The following is a 17,265-nucleotide window of genomic DNA, read 5'->3' as shown; positions in this document are numbered from 1 at the left end:
AAAACAATTGCTCTAATTGAAACTATGGGGGGTGTGTAAGTAGGGCAGAATGCACAGTAATTACCTGAGTTGGAGTTTAGCCAGTACACCAACACGAACGCTCCTGCTCTATGGGACTGTGAAAGTGCCTAAGTAAACAGGATTTTGGTTTTCCATCTTTGGCTAAAATCGTTGTTTACATAGAAACAGAACTGTGTAAAAAGAAATGGTGCATGCTCAATTCTGAGGAATGAACTGGGGCTGCAAGCTGAGGAGCTGAATTTCCACCCACACTTACACCAAACCACAGAGATGGGGTGCTACCTGGGAGAAATGCTTCCTGCCCAAACGGTGGATCTGTGTGCAGGCACAGCATTGTCCCGTTATGGAAAGGAAATAAAATTAAGCTCTGTTTACCTAGCTGTTAACATCAACCTTCTGGACAACCCCAGGCCAGAGGTGCTACCACATCCGCAGTTAAGCTCTCAGCTTGCTCTCCTGTCCGGCTGGCTCGTGCAGCTTCACTGAACACCTAGTCTCAAGGTGCCTCCTCCTCGCCCACCTCCCTGCAGTCCACCTGGCGTGGCCCCTGCATGCAGCTTCCTCACGGTCATCTCCAGCAGCCCCCAGGTCTCTGCTCCTGCCTCCCCAGTGCTGCATCTCCAGATCGCCTGCAAATATAGGCAAGCCTCGATGGAAGTGCAAGATGTCCAAAGACCAGTTCCTAGAAAGTTCCACGTCCCAGGCTGTGGTGGGTCTTGCCTCCTGCTAATGGGGCTCTTGAGAAGTACGAAGCAACTGTTAATGGCAAAACGAGAGCTTTGCTGACAGTACAGCGCGGATAACGTGGCCTGGTGTGACCTGGAGGTCAGCCCAAAGTACTGGTAGAGAAGCTGCTCTAGTATCTATGGGAATTACTAGATGACGTCCTGGAAGAGCAAAGCACCTTTTCCAAGGACAAACAAGATGCCCATTCTTTGTCCAACAAATATACCTTAAACATGCAACAGAGGAATAACCTCAAGTATCTGCCCCATCGTCATTCATTGCTTCTTGAGCGTGCTGATTCTGCCAGCAAGTAACGGGCACAGTCAGCTACCGAGCAGTCGTTACAGCACCGCAAGTCTCACGTGTTACCAACATGTACACCCAAACCTGTGACCCACAGGTTCTGCAGACCATCACAAATCCCCTGAGACATACAGTTGCCCATGGCCTTGCAGGTTGTTTTTAGTTAGACAAACTCAAATGGCTGCCACAAAAGCTTAATCTCTTTCCAGCCACGCTCATGCTGAGTGTCAATAGGAAAAAGTCCCATGAATACGCTTGATAATTACAGAGCTGTGGCTGTAGCAAAGAACAAAGTATAATGCAGGCTTGAATACTCAGGAAATTGACTGCTGATATGTTTCCATTCATTGTTTTGTTCTCTGTTCTCAGTGTTATATTAAAATCTCCTACTAAGAATGAGCTTTCTTGTTTAATGGAACTTGTCAGTTAGAGGAAATCTGCTAGAGCTGTTTGATCTATTCTTTAAAATAATATTAATTGCAAATTTAGCACATGGCCCTTTTTTAGTTAGCAAATCATTTGAAAATGAAAGCTGATATTTCTCAAACATATTTGTTATCCACAAACAATCATGGCCCATCACTTTCTAACGCTAAGGCATTCACCAGCCCTTTGCTCCAACTATTCAGCACTGGCTATTCATTAGATATGTTGATCGATCATGCCTGTCACCTGATATTGTTTTCCTAACTTTATGAGTGAAAAGTGATAGTAGTGAATAGCAAACAGTAAACACAGCATGGCATGAATCTCTGGTCATGAGAAAATTCATGCAACTTTGCAGTCTGTGAGCATTTTTATAAAATCCTGACAAGCACATCAACTTATTCAAGTGTAACCTCACATCTATAGAAAACCACACTCATTGCTTCTCTCTGCCTGTCTATGAATGTAACTCCCTGTCCATTTTGACTTTGTATGACTCCTAATTAAATACAGAATTTGCATGTTTATTATTCCTCCTGATTCCTGACATGCTCACTAACAATAAGAAATCTTAATTTCAGGCTCCAAAGTCCTAATCCGCAGCTGAATCTGGATTTGCAAAGCCCTGCAGTTCAACGACATTTAAATCTGGAGGTTTCATTTGGTTCCTTGTAGACATAAAAGAACTATTTAGAAAAATCACATGCAGTGGCCAGTTTAGACTTTACGTAAACAAGCCGAAGTCTGTGGGATTATTTCAATGATTTCAGTTTGCTGGTCCTGAACCTTCAGCAAAAATCTGCAAAAATGGGTTGGACTGGATGGCTCACAGAAACAGTATTTCTTTTGTGAGTGTCTTCCTGTCTCCAGTTATATCAGAACGATGGAAGAAAGGGGAAATAGCAGATTCCAGGGTTCGTATAATTAGATATAATAAACTCTATCATCATCAGTACTTGATGTTTTTCTTCAGGCAATCTCAAGGACTTTTGGAAACGGTCAGAAATCATGATTCACGTCAACGCGACAGCAGGTGCAGTCACTTTTAGGAATTCCACCTTACAGACCGAGGAGCAGGGCTGCGAGCCCCCAGCCTGAGAGGCACTCAGCATCGCTGCTGAAAGCAGACCCTGAGCATCCTTCCTTGCCCTCCACCTTAACAAATCCGCAGGCACCAGAAGATGCCTCCCTTCGCTGGTGACAAGAGGTTAAACTACACTTGTGCTCATTCGTGTGACCTGCTTCACCTTCCTCCTTGCTAAAAATGCTGCCTTAGTGCCGCACGTCTCCACCAATCCTGCTGTCACAGAAGAGCTGTCTGCTAATTAGGGTAGCAAGATACCCCTACAGAGGTACGTTCGCGACGTGACGTGTCCTGGCCATGACTGCCCGGAGCACCTCTGGTGCCTGGGGAGTCTGGTGTCGGTACCTATGTCTCGTTCCCGGGCACGTAGTTTCCGTTTCTCCTGCCCCTGACTCATTCAGGCAGTCTAAATCATGGGGAATTCCTCAAAAATAAAAGCAGACCCTCCCACCCTCTTGATCCTTTGATAAAATAAGGGCAGGATTGTTCAAAACAACCCAAGGGAAGAAATCCAAACAGGAGGTGACCTCCTTCCAACCCTTGGTGCTCGGGGCTGAGGTGTGGCCACAGCCAGCGCCCGGGCGGGAGGGTCATTCCAGCACCTTTGCCTCATCCCCCGCTCCCCGCCGCCCTCCGTGCGCCTCCTCCCACGCCGGCGCGTGTTTTCCTGCGGGCCCATGAAGAACCCTCTGTTCCTCCGGGCCTGGCGGCCGCCCCACATGAGTCACCCCGCCGGGCTTGGGGTGGGTGACATCAGCCCTCGCGCAGCCCGCCGCGGGGCTGCCGCGCGCACGCGGCCCGGCAGGCTCTCTTTGGAGCTTTGTGCCCACTACAACGGCCGTGACTGTTCACCGGGGACGGCGGAGCACTCCAAGTACAGCTCGGTCACGTGCCGACGGCGCCTCGCCTCCCGTCCGTGACAGAAAGCGATCCGTTGCCGGGAATGCCTGCCCGGCCGCCGGAGCAGCGGGCGCAGCGGCCCTGTCTCGCACACCTGCTAGCAGCCGCCCTGCGGCCCCGGCGGCCCCAGAGCGGGGGATGCTGGCGGGTCGCACGTGAGGGCCTTCCTGGCCATGGCTACCTGCGCCAGCCAGGCGATGCTGCCCGGGACGGCTGCGAACACCTCTTTGACAGTGTTGGCACATCATCTGAGGTGGGGACGGAGAGGGTGGGGCTGCATTTCAGGACTACTTTAAGGCTATAATAAGAGCTCTTTGTGGGCATAAAATTACCATTCTGCAATACTGGCAAACTGTTCCCTTTTCCAGGAAAGCTGCGCTTTGTAGTACTGCAGTAAAATGATCCCTCCAGGGCTGCAAACTACACCAACAGCAGCACAGCCCCGCAGCTCTAGCCAGAGGCTATTACAGGTATCTCGGTCAGGGAACCAAATGACTTTATGACCTTGACGGATGCACGGAGTCAGCTCAGAGCCCTCAGCTGTACAAACAAAATGTTGCCACCTCCGTGATAAGAGGGGAGGGCTGCCAATGCCAGGGCAGAGGAGGGGAGGAGGAGGATGTGGCAGATAATGATGAGCTGGGGAGACAGTTCCAGCTCTGGTCGTGCTGTTTTGGGGAGATACCTGCTCCACGGACTTCAAACCAGTCGCCTCCCCTCGGCGGCAGGAGCAGCCAGCTTGGTTTCCCAGGGCTTTGCTATAGGCAGAGTTTGTAATAAAGCATTTTTCCACCCTCTTGTTCCTGCAAGCATTGCCTGAAATCAGAGCTGTCCCCGAGTGGTTTGTCCACTCATGGGCTTGGTTTGAGTGATACCAGCAAAGCTCTCTCATGTCCAGTAGGGAAGGCTGCTGGGAGAGTTTCCTCAGCACAGCATTCCTTTAAACACATAAATAAGGCAATAAGACAACTATACAGAGATAGGCACAAACCAAACTTCTCAGTTCCAAGGCAGGAGAGTTCCGCTTTTGCTCTGAATCATTAATTTGAGCTCACTATTTTGGTCTCATTTGGGGGTTAGAATACATCTCTGACTTGCAGTTCTGCTTTAGATTTGACTGAAGCCCCATTAAAAGGTCAAGTGCTTTTACAAGATTCCAGCACAAGAGGTAGGAAATACCTGGAGGCTGCTGCTGCCATCTGAGGCCCTTTTCGTCTGTGAGACTTCAGTACCAGGAAGCCCAAGTCCTTCCCCCAGTTTGTTGTCGAGCCCTGGCAGGGACGCACTCTGCAGCCACACAACATCCCCTTTTCTTTTATTTCTGGAGGCACAGCAGCTGTTCTGTTTTGCTGCTGAATGAAGTAACGTTTCACAGGCTACGGTTTACTGATCTGCAGACGTTGGTGGCAACACTGTCACAGAGAGTTCCTGCCACCAGCCCCTGCCTGCCCTTCCCCTTCTGCCACACAACACTGGGGCCTTTCAGCTGGGCCAGGGCAGTTGTTCCTAGGGGCCACGCTGCAAACTCGATCAGGGAACTGATCCAGTTGAAATAAATTACAGAAAAAAAAAGAAAAACAAAAACAAAATCCTTCCTATTTTACAGCATGTTTTGTTGGTGGTTTTTAACCCAGATCTGTTCCTGATATGGTTCACTACAGAGCCACACAGAGAGTCATTTGGGCACAACCAGGAGGGGCTGTGCTGGAATAAAATGGTGGGAAAAATATCTAGAATGGGAACACCTCGAGGTAGCATTACTATCAGAGCTTCCTTGTCCTCAAACCATGGCCAGGGCTTCTTATCTTGAACTGACATTATCCACAAGATCACCGTAACTTTCCAGTAAACAGTCAATTCATTTCACAATTTATACATCATTACACATCCCCCACATACCAGACAATTTGCTCTACAGAGTCCTTTAGAGCCTTAAAAGGATCCTTAGGATTCAGTTTTCATTTTTAAATGAACACAAGCATTCAACTGAGCTGTAAACTATTAAAGTGAGACACCACTTCAGTGATAAACAAAATATTTTCCTAATAATTCACTTAATAGTCCCATTCATGGACCTGTGCCTCTGGAAAGGCGCATGCTTTGGGATTCCAAATAATACAAATAACAACAACAATAACAACAGCACATTCCATTTTACTGAACTAACCAGTGATATAGCAAAAGGCTCGTGATACATTATCACCGTCTGTGCAGGAGTGTGGGTGGGAAGCAGGAGGCTGCAAGAAGAGACAGATAGAACGGCTCCTACATGCAACTTCTGCTCGGTACCGTTATTTGCCTTTTACTCAAGAACTGCAGCAAATATATTAATACCCAAACGAAAAATGAGCTGAGGTAATTCCATCTATGAGCATGTGATCATTTCTGCTGCCACAAATGTTTTCCCTCTAGGTCCATATCTGAATCTCATACAGCCTGACTCACGCTGCAGCCATGGACGTCACTACTACCTGGCAGCGTCAGACTGTCATTTCTTTCCTTTTGGAACGGGATGTTCTATAATAGCTTAAACTCCCACTCGATGGTTTATGAAATTACAGTTCTTTCACATGCTACCTTTGTTCCTGAGCAGCAAGGATTTTTCAGTAATTTGTTCATAGGGTGCTAAAAAGGGAGCAGAGCTCAGGGACTCCTCACCCGAACGAGATGTGGCTCTTAATACAATGGAGGCGAGATGCTTCTTGGTACCGTATAGAGTCAGCACCTCACGGAGACAAATGACAGCGAGGACAGAACTGTTGCTTCCAGTGCTGCTGCTTCAAGCACAGCCCCATGTCTCATTTACAAGGCTCCTTCCCCCACCACCAGTGAGAGAAACCAAAAGGAAAGCTGAAGCTCCAGGAAATGCTGGTGGAGCCATCAAAGCAGAACATGGTCTGCTTCAGAGCCATCAGCTCCTTGCCATGGTGGTCAAATATATGACACCATCTCTTCTCAGTATTGTGTAGTTTGAGTCTCTGCTTCTAAAATGCTAATCTACATTCAAGTTTTAGTTTGGATTAGGAGTACGCTTCAGAAGCGAATCCCTGAGTTATTGTGCTTTGGCTTATATTGTGGCACGGTTTCAAACTGGAGTCCCTAAAGAAGAAATTAAACTAAAAATGCTCTCCAGCTGCTAATGGGAGTTCAGTCTATAGGACTAAGCTTACTGCCAGTCTCACGTTAAAACTCCCAAATATCAATAATGTAGTCACGGGGTCCTCAGCACCAACTGTTTTGCTCTGCTGGTTTGGTGCTGCTGCTACACCACACTGCTTGCTACTACAGCTTGCTAGTTGCCTTTAGAGCCAAAAGTCCTGGAGCTGTTGCATCCCAGCTTGCAGTCACAAAAGGAAGAATGTGATATGGTTCCAGAGTGTAGTAGAAGAGAGAAGGCTACCGTCCCATAGGCCTCCCTGCCCACGTAAAGACTAACACCCATCTAAGTTCAGCAGGATACACCTGTAACGCTGCCAAGTTTTCTGCTGGGAACATCCTGACATGCAGCTGACGTGCAAGAAGAGAACGAGGGGAGCGGAAGGCCAAGGAATGAAAGGGAGTCAAAGGATGATGCCATTTCTCCTGCTTATCTCTGTGATGCTGCTGTGACTCAAGGGAGGCTAAAATGGATTTGTCTTCACACTGGGGGCACAGCAAAATGGATGCATTGCTGTGCAGAAGCCAGTGTCACCGGCTCCAATTGCTGCTCCCATGTTTATTGAATGACTTTAGCAAAACAGAGATCCGAGATTACAAAGGCTTCCTGCTGGTGCAGCCATTCCTAATGGGGAAGTTAATGCCAACTGCAAGTGTGGTAAACAAAAGTATTCCTAGGCATGCTTCAGAGAATAATTATCACTTGTTCTCTGCCACTGAGAATAAAATGGGAAGCTTAAAGATGATCTGGAGAGAATTTGGAAAAGTGAGCCTAATATTTGCAAACTGCATAGCAGCGCTCTTAGAATCAGAAAAGTTCCTGAGGCCAGTCTTTGCAAGAGGATTCCCTAAGAGCCTCTGAAGATGTTTATTCTGAACTCTTGGACCTTTGTCCAATTTACATTCATTGGGGTTAAATAAATAAGCATTAACAAATCCAAAGTCCCAGACCTTCCACTGTCCTGCATTAAGCCAAGACCTTAAGTAAAGAGGCTTAAGTCACATTTGTATTTCCCTTGACCTAAAGACCAAGCACAGCTCAGTCCAGTCCCAATTATTAAGTGAAAAGCGCTTTAAGGCTGCATTAACGTGCATGCAGTTTTCCGAATAACCTTTAGAAACCACTGTAAGAGCAGGTCAGCCCAGCCTAGCATTCACTGCAGACACCTTTGGACACACACACAAGCTGGGGAGAGCAGGCAGTGCCCCAGCCCAGACTTATGTTAGCAGTAAGCCTCAGGAATCCTCCTGGTACTGTTTGGACAGCTTTAGGTAATGCTGCGCTGCAGGAACAACATATCAGGGTCTCCAGCTTTGGCAGCCGTTAGGACAAAAGACAATCTATAAATGCAAGTCATTATAAACTCATAGACATCACCTCTAACTTCACCTGGACCTACCTGGGTTGATCTGGAGGGCAGTGTTCTTCTTGACATGCAAAATGAACGCGTACACTAAAGAATATGAGGCTTCTCTTACACCGGGTATTGTTCTGGATTTCGTATTTCTTCGGGGTTGTCTTGGCAACCAAGAGGGTTGCTGCTAGAGGTGTGTGAAACACTGGCCAACAAAAAGCAAAATGACTCCCACTTATTTCATTCCATCACCCAGTTAAACCAGACTCTTTTTCAACCTGCTGGGACATTATTAGTGCGCTGTGTGTGGGGAGGTGCAGGACTAATGAAAACTGATGCTTTTTTCCCCCACAGTGGGTTTGAACATAGCAAAAATGACATTTTCGGGGGGGAAATGAGGTCCGTCCAAACATCCTGATTGGCTCTATTCATTTACTCCCTTGAAAATGAGTAGTCATCTCCTGGAAGGCAGTGGAACAGAGTATGGCTGGTTTTAATTGAAATTATTTTTTTTTGGTTTCAGTTACAGAAATTTTAAGTGTCTTCAGTGAAGTCAATGAGGTTCTTTTGGACCGAATCAAATTTAACCAAGTTTACCAGTTTGCCCCAATCCAGTGAATCTTTGCTATGTGAAGGGAAGAGGTGTTGGACAGTTAATGGTCATAATAGTTAATAATTTAACTGGTCAGCAGTTGAATGGAAATGTCACCTTCCCCTTACGGTCTGGGCCCTTTTACTAAAAAGAGAGCTTTATTCACTGTGGACAAAGTCCAGGAATTATTCTGGAAAGTTTTTAAAGCATCTTTGGAGGCAATTTCACATTGCTTATTCATGTCGCTTGCCTTTATTTTTACTTACTGAAGGCATTAAAAAAAATTAACCCAAACAGCTGTTCGTATTCCTCTATTTTTTATGTAGCACAGGAAAAAAGAAGTCCAAACAGCTGTGTCAGTAAAACACAAGCCAGGTGGCTTCCCTAAGGCAAAGCTTGTATGAAATCTGTAAGATAATGTTTTTATTATCTGACTTATTGTATTTCTTTTTTATTGCTTTGCTGTTGTGGATCCTTAAGGAGGTATTTGCCACTTATTTGTTATTTTTATCCTCTGCCTTCCGTGTTTGAGCAGTACTGTAACTCAACAGAGACGCTCAGCCACCACATGATGCCTTCCAGCTCTGGCCATCCAGCGAGAAAACCACCCTTTCAGCACAACACCCCTGAACTGATTTTGAGGAAACACAACCTCTGGTGGGGCCAGCTGCAGAGAGAACTGCCCCACATGGCTCATCCCAGCCCCTGCTTAACTTACTGCCTGCCCTGCTCCGGTGGCTGGCATGCTGGTGGGGCTGACCCAGCCCCACCTGAGCCCAACCGAGCCGGGGAGCTTCAGCAGTTCAGCTAGTTACGTCTTTGATAACTTGAGCTGCTAATGAGCAGCATGGCCAGGGAGGGTCTGGGGACGTGGTTTCCTCAGGGAAAGCCTCCAGCCCAGCTGCAGCACAAAGTCGCGCGTGAGGAGCCATTTTACAGATGTGGCCTTGCAACGGTGAGAAAAACCCCGCCTGGGATCTCACCGTGGGTGTACCACAGGCTGCCCACGAGCTGCTGACAGAGGGTATTTGGTTTTGGTGTTGAATAACGAATTCACCTGAGCGGCACAGCTCAGTGTTGGTTCCTTGACAAGGTAGCTGGATCATCCCCAAGCAGAGGGTAATGACTCACAGTTACACAATAACCTGAAAGAACAGTTGTTTTGTACTCAAATGTGCGAAACTTGGGGGATTTGTAAGCACCAAGCCAAATCCTCTGCCGGGTGGCGCTCAGATCCATGCAGCCAGGTGGATTTACACTGGCGAGGAAGGAAGCCGCTGGTTCGCTACCGCTGGCGGCACAGAGCGATTCTCTACTGCCAAGGGCTCGCAAAGAGCTTCACCTACGGGGAGGCTGAACCTTCCACCGGCCTCCCATCCTGCATGGGGAAAACTTGACTTTACAGCGCTGCCACCAAAGCTCGGGAGCCGCCCCACGGCCTCGCTGTCACTGTTTCGCTGCAAAACACATCGAGCCGCCAGTGCCAAGCTCGGCTTTTCAAGGCACCTGCGGCCACCTCCGCCGCATGCCGGTCCCCCGCGTCAGGCACCAAACCTGAAACCGGTCCCGCCATGCTGAGCTCATGTGCAGCAGCCCTTCTGCAGAAAGCCCTCTCCAGAGCAGGTGCCTGCTGCTCCCAGGCATCTTGCTGACTTGCAGATATATCTTCTATAAATTGCTTTTTCATATTTTCTTCCCTGACCTCTGTCCTTGAATTATGAACTCAGTGGAGCAAAGGGAAAGCACTGAAGTGTCCCAAAATCACCGCCCGTTCAGTAAATGATATTCATAATAATGACAGCAATAATAATTGCGGTAATAATTACACCATTTGTTGGTATCATTGTTATCCCTCCTCCTCTTACTATACTGTTTTGACAAACATGGGCTCCAAATAGCCCTTGAGCCTGAAAAAACATTTTCAGGTCACACATGGTGTGAAGAAAAGAGAGAACAATTTTTATATTATTGCACACATATATAGGCAATATTGTTATATATTATTGGTGATTTAATATTGAATTATTTTGCTCAACATCCTAATTTTTAAAGTTGCTTTCCAGCTTATAGAATAATGATGGTATATGGTTAAATGTCTGAAATTTGTTTATATGCCAGTAGCATTTTTTTTCTTATTTCTTTTGCTCAAGAAAGAAAATAAGTAAAAATGTCTGCTTATGAGACAGGCCATCTTCCAGGGGGAAATACAGCAGAATCATCACCAAGTCTAAAGGAGCATTTAATTCGCTTCTAAATCATTTCCTTTTGGTATGTTTTCTTCACATTTAGTAGCTGGATGCAATTCTCTCTATATGTACTAAGCCTGTGTTATTACCATTTCAGCATGATATATGTTTATTTGGCATCTAACAAGATCATGAATCAGGAAATAGCATTGCATTTTATATTATGCATTTATTTATTGTGTTAGGATGAAATTTACCTGGGTCCAGAGAACAAAATCAGAATGTTACAGCCCTCGGTTTCATATAAGTCATTCTCCTCTCAGTGCCTATGCCCTACGGACAGAAATTTATTTCATTTGGACTGAATGAGAATTCTCCCGCTCCCTCCCTGCTAAGGTAGCCCTCCGATACGGTTTTCATGCCTTTTCTCATGCTCCCAATTCTGTGTCCATTATTCAACTGCCTGAAAAGATGAAATATAATACCAAAAATCACAGAGAAGTAGAGTCTCCACTTTTTTCTTGTGAGAAACGTTCTCTCTAGACCTTTTTGGTTCCTATTCAATCCTTTTCTAATTAAAAAAAATCCTGCTCGTTAATTTGATGTCACTGGTGACACTATCATACTTCTAGACTTAACCTTTCAGTTGATGTTAGGGGCAAATTACATTACAAAATATACGACAGCTCAGTATCTTTAATAATACAATAGTAATCATCTCTGATAATACTATAAACATCACACAAGCACATTATAAGAACTTCGTTAGGTGTCCAAATGCGTTCTGATTGTTGCATTTGATAACGCTGCAAGAACTTAAGTCTCAAAGACTTGTAATCTCTGTAAAACTAGATAGTATTTTTACAGAAAATGCGGGAGAGAAGTAAAATGAACAAATGGCAAGTTTATCTCACACAGAAGAGTTATAAAATCATTAAGCAAGTAAAAGGTTATTCAGTTAATTGGCTAATAGCCAGCAAGGATTTCACAATGCTATCAGCAGGGTGTTGAAATATTTTAAAAAAACAGCAACCAAATGCTCAGTTTCGGAGAAGGACTCTTATTTAAGAAACGCTTTCTTAAGTATTGCTTAGATAAGGAGCTGTTTATCAGCATGTGTGTATGCTCTTCCTGGAATCAAGGTCCATGCCAGTTTTTTCACACACTAACACTCTCTTGGTGTTTGTGATTTCTCCTTACTGAAGCACCAGGAACACAGGACAAGTGAAGGGAACAAGCATATACAGCTGTGAAGTGGTATTATATATATATATTATTTATATATATTCAGTGGTCTGATCTAAGATAGTGAGCATCAGAGTGTGATGAGTGAACCAGCAGTGACTTCTGTCACTTTTTCTTGCAGACAGGGAAAAATCTCGTAAGAACATGGATGGATACGAACATGTGAAAGCAGGAGCACATGGAAAAGTAATCTATCATCTATTGAAAGAGAATGAAAGATGTGCCATACAGGTCCAGTAAAACCCTGGTATAATTGTATGGGTCATGTAGTCTCCTTTGTTGTTTCTGAACTTCTGCGCCATGATATATCCTTTCTTAGGAATAGTCTGAACGTCTAGGAAATATTTCACCCTACCTTGCAGCACAGATAAGAGTTCAAAAACAACGTAAATACTGCTGATGCCGAACAATTCATTTCCCACTGAGAAATGATGCATTTGATGCCAGAATTAGGCTATAACCAAAAGTAATTTTAGTATTACGAAAAAGGAATAGGATTGTCTCTGGCAATTCTTTAACAAAAACACCTCCTCTGATGAAACACAACGTCTAACTCACAGGTTTTGTATATTCAGGGAAATGGTCCCTAAACAGCTGATTTACAAATATCCATATAAAACAAGCTGTACTTTAACCTGCTTTAAAATCTAACTGCCAGACACTGCAGAGGTAATACCATCTTTGGAGACAGTCCCAGGTTTTTCAAGGAGGAGCTACCAGGTGATAAAGATCTTACAGACAACTGCATTTTTTTTTAACAAAATCAATGAATGAATATGCCCCCAAATTCTCTTAGGAGAATGGAAACCTCTCACCATTGTAATGTCAAGGCAACCATTATCCAGTAAGAACTCAGACCAAGTCTTAAGTGGCACATCACACCATGAATTATATTATAAGGTACCTTGTTGCAACCGTACAGATTGACTGATCACAAAGAATGCCTCCAACTTTTGTATCCAGATCTGGTCACTTGCTTAGTATAAGACATTAACCCCCCCTCCCCAAATAAGCAATCACTTTATACATCTATCTATGTATATGTAAATCCATCAATATTCAAACCTGTCTACTGTAAATTCAAACATCATTTTTGAAAACAAAACAAGAGAAACTTTAAAAAATTGGGAAGAAATAAAAGGGAATAGAAGAAAAGAAGGGAGAGTTGACAAATGGTGAAGAAATAATGAGAAAATATTTGTGAATGTGTTGGACCATCATCATATGGATTTTCCCTTTGATTCAATTTTAGTTACTTTTGAGAATAGCCATGTGACTGAAAACTTGCTCATGGTTGTCATCCTCAAAAAAGACACTTTATACGCAAGATTCAGACCCGTACAGCAGGATAGCATGAGGATCATGTACCACTTGAATCTTCTTGAATCGTATCATGACAACTTTTTGTTTAGAAGCAAATTTCACTGACTTTGAGCAAAAAGAGGCAGAAGCCACTTCTAACAAACAAGTGACAATTTTCTGAGTCAAAAGGAGTTTACAAGGCATAAGTTATTAAGCAGGACTGAGCTGACCAACATGCCACATGAACACAGACTCATCACCGCTGTTATGTCAAAAAAAAATAACCACATCAAGAAAACCAGGAGTTTAATATTTGGAACAGTACAGTGACTGAAAAACTTTTGTTTCTACATGAGCAATTTGTGAAAAGAAAAAAACACTAAACTTGACATGGAAATTCTTTTGCTGAAAATTACTTGCTCAGCTATATGGGTTACATTGCTGGTGTCCCTCTGTTCCTCTTCTTCCTCCTGCGTTTCTATCTGGGAAATATTTCCCAGAACTTGCTGGTTCAGTTACCTCTTTCAAAGTCTTGGCAATCAAAGGTTCCAGCAACAAAGCCTTATTATTGTAAGTACTTCGGCTATAAGATTTCTAAGGAAATTAGACTGAGTATCATCTTCTTCTACTGATTCTCACCTAGGAATTTCAAATCCACTAGAGCGAGAGAAAGCTCTGAAGTCAAAGCTAATTTGATTGTTTCATTAAAAGCAAAAGAGGAAAATTAGGATCAAAATTCCAAAGCCTTGGAAGGGAAATCAGGAAGCAGCAAGACAAGAAAGCATGAAAACCAGCACTAAATTGATGACTGGATAATCCCATTGTTTGTTCAAGTCAAAGCACATTACAAATTTTGTTTTGGTACAACAAGATGATAAACAATATGCTTGGGTTGCACAGACTCTTCATTAAGTTATTAACTGTTCTCATTCATCCTTGTACTTGAATAACAGGAAAAGCCCAATCCCAAGCCTACAGTCATGCAAATCCTCCTAACCCATGCATAAAGTTGCATTGGCTTCCAGAGGATTACTTTTCTGAGCACAGAGATCACCCTTGAACGTTACCTCCTGGATCTGGCCTTCAACCTTGTCATGAAATATCTAGCATTTAGATGTTAGCTACTATCTAGAAATGAGCACAGTTTTGACGTGACTGAGGTATTTCATTACCTCACAGGAAGTACATGCAATACTGCAATGAATCAGCTCTAGCACATGTGAGAGATGCTCTGTTGCTCCCCTTTGCACTCAGCATGACCAAACAGAATTACATTGTACCAAAGATAACATTCAACCTCTGGAACAAGCAAAACAAATCACAGACTAACAAACACAGAACACTAAAACCAAAAGTAGTTTTCTTTTCCCCAGAGAACAGTAACCAACACTACAGAAAAGGTTAAATGAAATCTTGCTGCATCCTGCCTGAAGCCCACTTTTAAACCAGAAGTGATGCAAGTTGTGCCTGAAGTTCAAACTGAAACTTCTGCATTGTTCTAAGAGCCCACCATTGAAAGAACAATAAGTCTTATTAATAAAAGCCCAAAAGAATGAACTTCTGAGAGCCTAGCCTAAAGATCTGCATGGGGTCTTATAAATATATAGTAAACATCCTCACTGATGGATTCTCTAGAGAACAATTCTGCATTACCCACAGAGCACAAGTTTTACAAACTGCTTCCTTCTGTCTTTTTATAAAAAAGTGAAGCAAAGCACTTAACATGTAACTTGTAAAATCCAAAGAAAACAACCAAGATTAGCGCTAACCAGCAAAATCATATCTCCCTTCCCTTAGCTCTTTTTATTCTTATAATTCACTGACAAACCAGCACAAGAGACTCTTAACCATGAGTACTGGGGGTTAGATACTGTGGATTTGGGTGCACAAAGATAAATTGAACAGTATGGGCTCTAATCATGTCAAGGCCACAGGCAACTGCTGTGGGTTTTGCTACCCAATGTACTGGTAAGGGATTAGGGTGTTTGCTGTCAATTTGTGCTTCGGTGTCCTAAGCTTTGAAGAATGCAGTAAGTCCTGACAATTTTTGTTGGCTCAAGTCCCTCATACACAAGCCGTGTGTGACCAACAGTAGCTTCTCACGAAGAACACAGCAGAAAGTCAAGTGCTCTCTGTCAACAAGCCCCCTGGAAGCAGGATTTGCCAGCACATCCCTACCTTAAAGGAAGCAGCCAGCAGGGGTGCACCCTCAAGGCCATTCAGATCCAGGCACAAATGGAATACGTCTCTTCTAAGGCAGAATCTGAAAGCAAAATTACAGAGAATATGACTTATAAATACAAAAAGGGAAGACAGGATAGATGTGTACCAAACAACATTTGCAGATAGAACAGGAATTGCACTCTGTTACCGATGGCATTCATACAGACAACGCTAGAATCTGCTCTCCTCTCGGTATTGAGTCCTGGAAGTTGAAATAGCTGGATGCTCTAGGCTGGACTGGTCCAGCCCTTTTCCAGCGACTCAGACACCTGCCGACGAACTCCCTTAAGCACCACATAGCTGCGGCAACAAGGACTTGCAGTCCAGGCGCCTGCCTACACAGAGGCTCTCGAGGAGGTCTTCAGATGCTGAAATTCCTACTGCCCTCGTATCTACTCCTCATCCTCTCCTAGGCCACAGCAGAAAAGGAGGTGGGCAAAACCCAACTAGCCTTGCCATGGACTACCTGTGGGGGACCATCATGTTCAAGACCCTATGTCCTAGAGCTAAAGTGAGATAATATTTAAGAAAAGGAAAAGAAAACATTCACTTAAGAGAAAAAAATCAGGCATAAAGCACATAGAACAGCAAAAGAAAAAGAAGCAACAACAAACAAGGTCTGCAGTCAAGGAAAGGGTAAAATCTTGGCCCTACTGAAGTCAGTGGGATCTTTTCCAGAAGGCTATAGACAGCTTGTTTTATCCAGGATTTTTAATTAGTGATTAAATGATTCAATGGCAAGTTGGCTGTTTTAAGAAGAAAAATATAGAATAGCTCCAGCATGCCTCTCCCTGCCCCGCCTACCCCTTGGGAGGTACAGATCATACACAGCTTTTTTATGGGAAGCTTGACAGGTATTTCATTGAACCTTAGTTGAAATCTGTAGTTTCCCAGGCCCTGCCTCCTTCCCCAGTTTAGGGATGAAGAAAGGAAACACCTGCTAATGACACCAGAGACACAGCAAACAGCAAAAGCCATGTGTCGGCAGAAAGTACACTGAAGCCCTGGCCCTCTAATGCAAATATAGTATAGCTGATGATGCATAGTATATATGAAGAACTAGGATGCTGCATTCATTTCATTGGTATAAAACTGAAGGGATTTGAATTATTCTAGAGTGGCATAACCACAAATAAATAAGGCATCTCCCTAGCAAAGAGGTAGGCTCACTTTGTCAAAAGCACGACTACACAAATCATCTGCTCACACCACACACTTCTCCTATTCTACTTGATTTTTCTGCTTTTTTCAGTCTCCTTCTGCTTTTCCCCCTCCAAAGTACATTGGTTACTATGGAAACAAAACACGTCATCGGAATGGACAGAACTTAGTGACATCCACAAATGCAGAGTGAAAATGCAATTTAAATAGCATTTTGCAATTTATAACACGAGCCGAGAAAGACGACGGGCGATTATCCCGCGCACGTGTGCGTACATGTGTTTGTGTGGGTGCCTGCACCCGCGTGCTCTCTCTCCGCACAATTTACACACGTGCAAAGCCACTGGCTTCACAGGACAGCACCCAGCAGAAGGCTCTGCAGAATCCTTCCCACCATATTCTGTTTTAATATAGCTGAAAATTGCTTTGACAGCTGAATAGCTTCTTTGTTTATAACTCGTTCTTAGCTGACTCTGCTGCATTATGTAGCTTTGTAAAGAGATTACTTTGTCAAGAACTGAACATATATGGTCTGAGCATGAACAATTCAGGCTGATGAACTGCATTCATTTTATATGACGTATG

General features: G+C 44.1%; 1 protein-coding gene across 1 annotated transcript in view; it reads right to left on the bottom strand.

The window, feature by feature from the left end:
• SLC6A6 (solute carrier family 6 member 6) overlaps window positions 1-15,490 on the bottom strand; it is a 102,625-nt gene extending 87,135 nt beyond the window's left edge. Inside the window, exon 1 of the mRNA XM_064519004.1 lies at window positions 15,475-15,490. The gene's annotated coding sequence lies outside the window, so the exon portion shown is untranslated. The remainder of the gene's footprint in view (window positions 1-15,474) is intronic.
• Between the last annotated feature and the right edge of the window lie 1,775 nt (window positions 15,491-17,265).

This window comes from Dromaius novaehollandiae, chromosome 12 (assembly GCF_036370855.1).
Source record: "Dromaius novaehollandiae isolate bDroNov1 chromosome 12, bDroNov1.hap1, whole genome shotgun sequence".
NCBI lineage: Eukaryota > Metazoa > Chordata > Aves > Casuariiformes > Dromaiidae > Dromaius > Dromaius novaehollandiae.
This window is presented reverse-complemented; position numbering and strand designations above follow the sequence as displayed.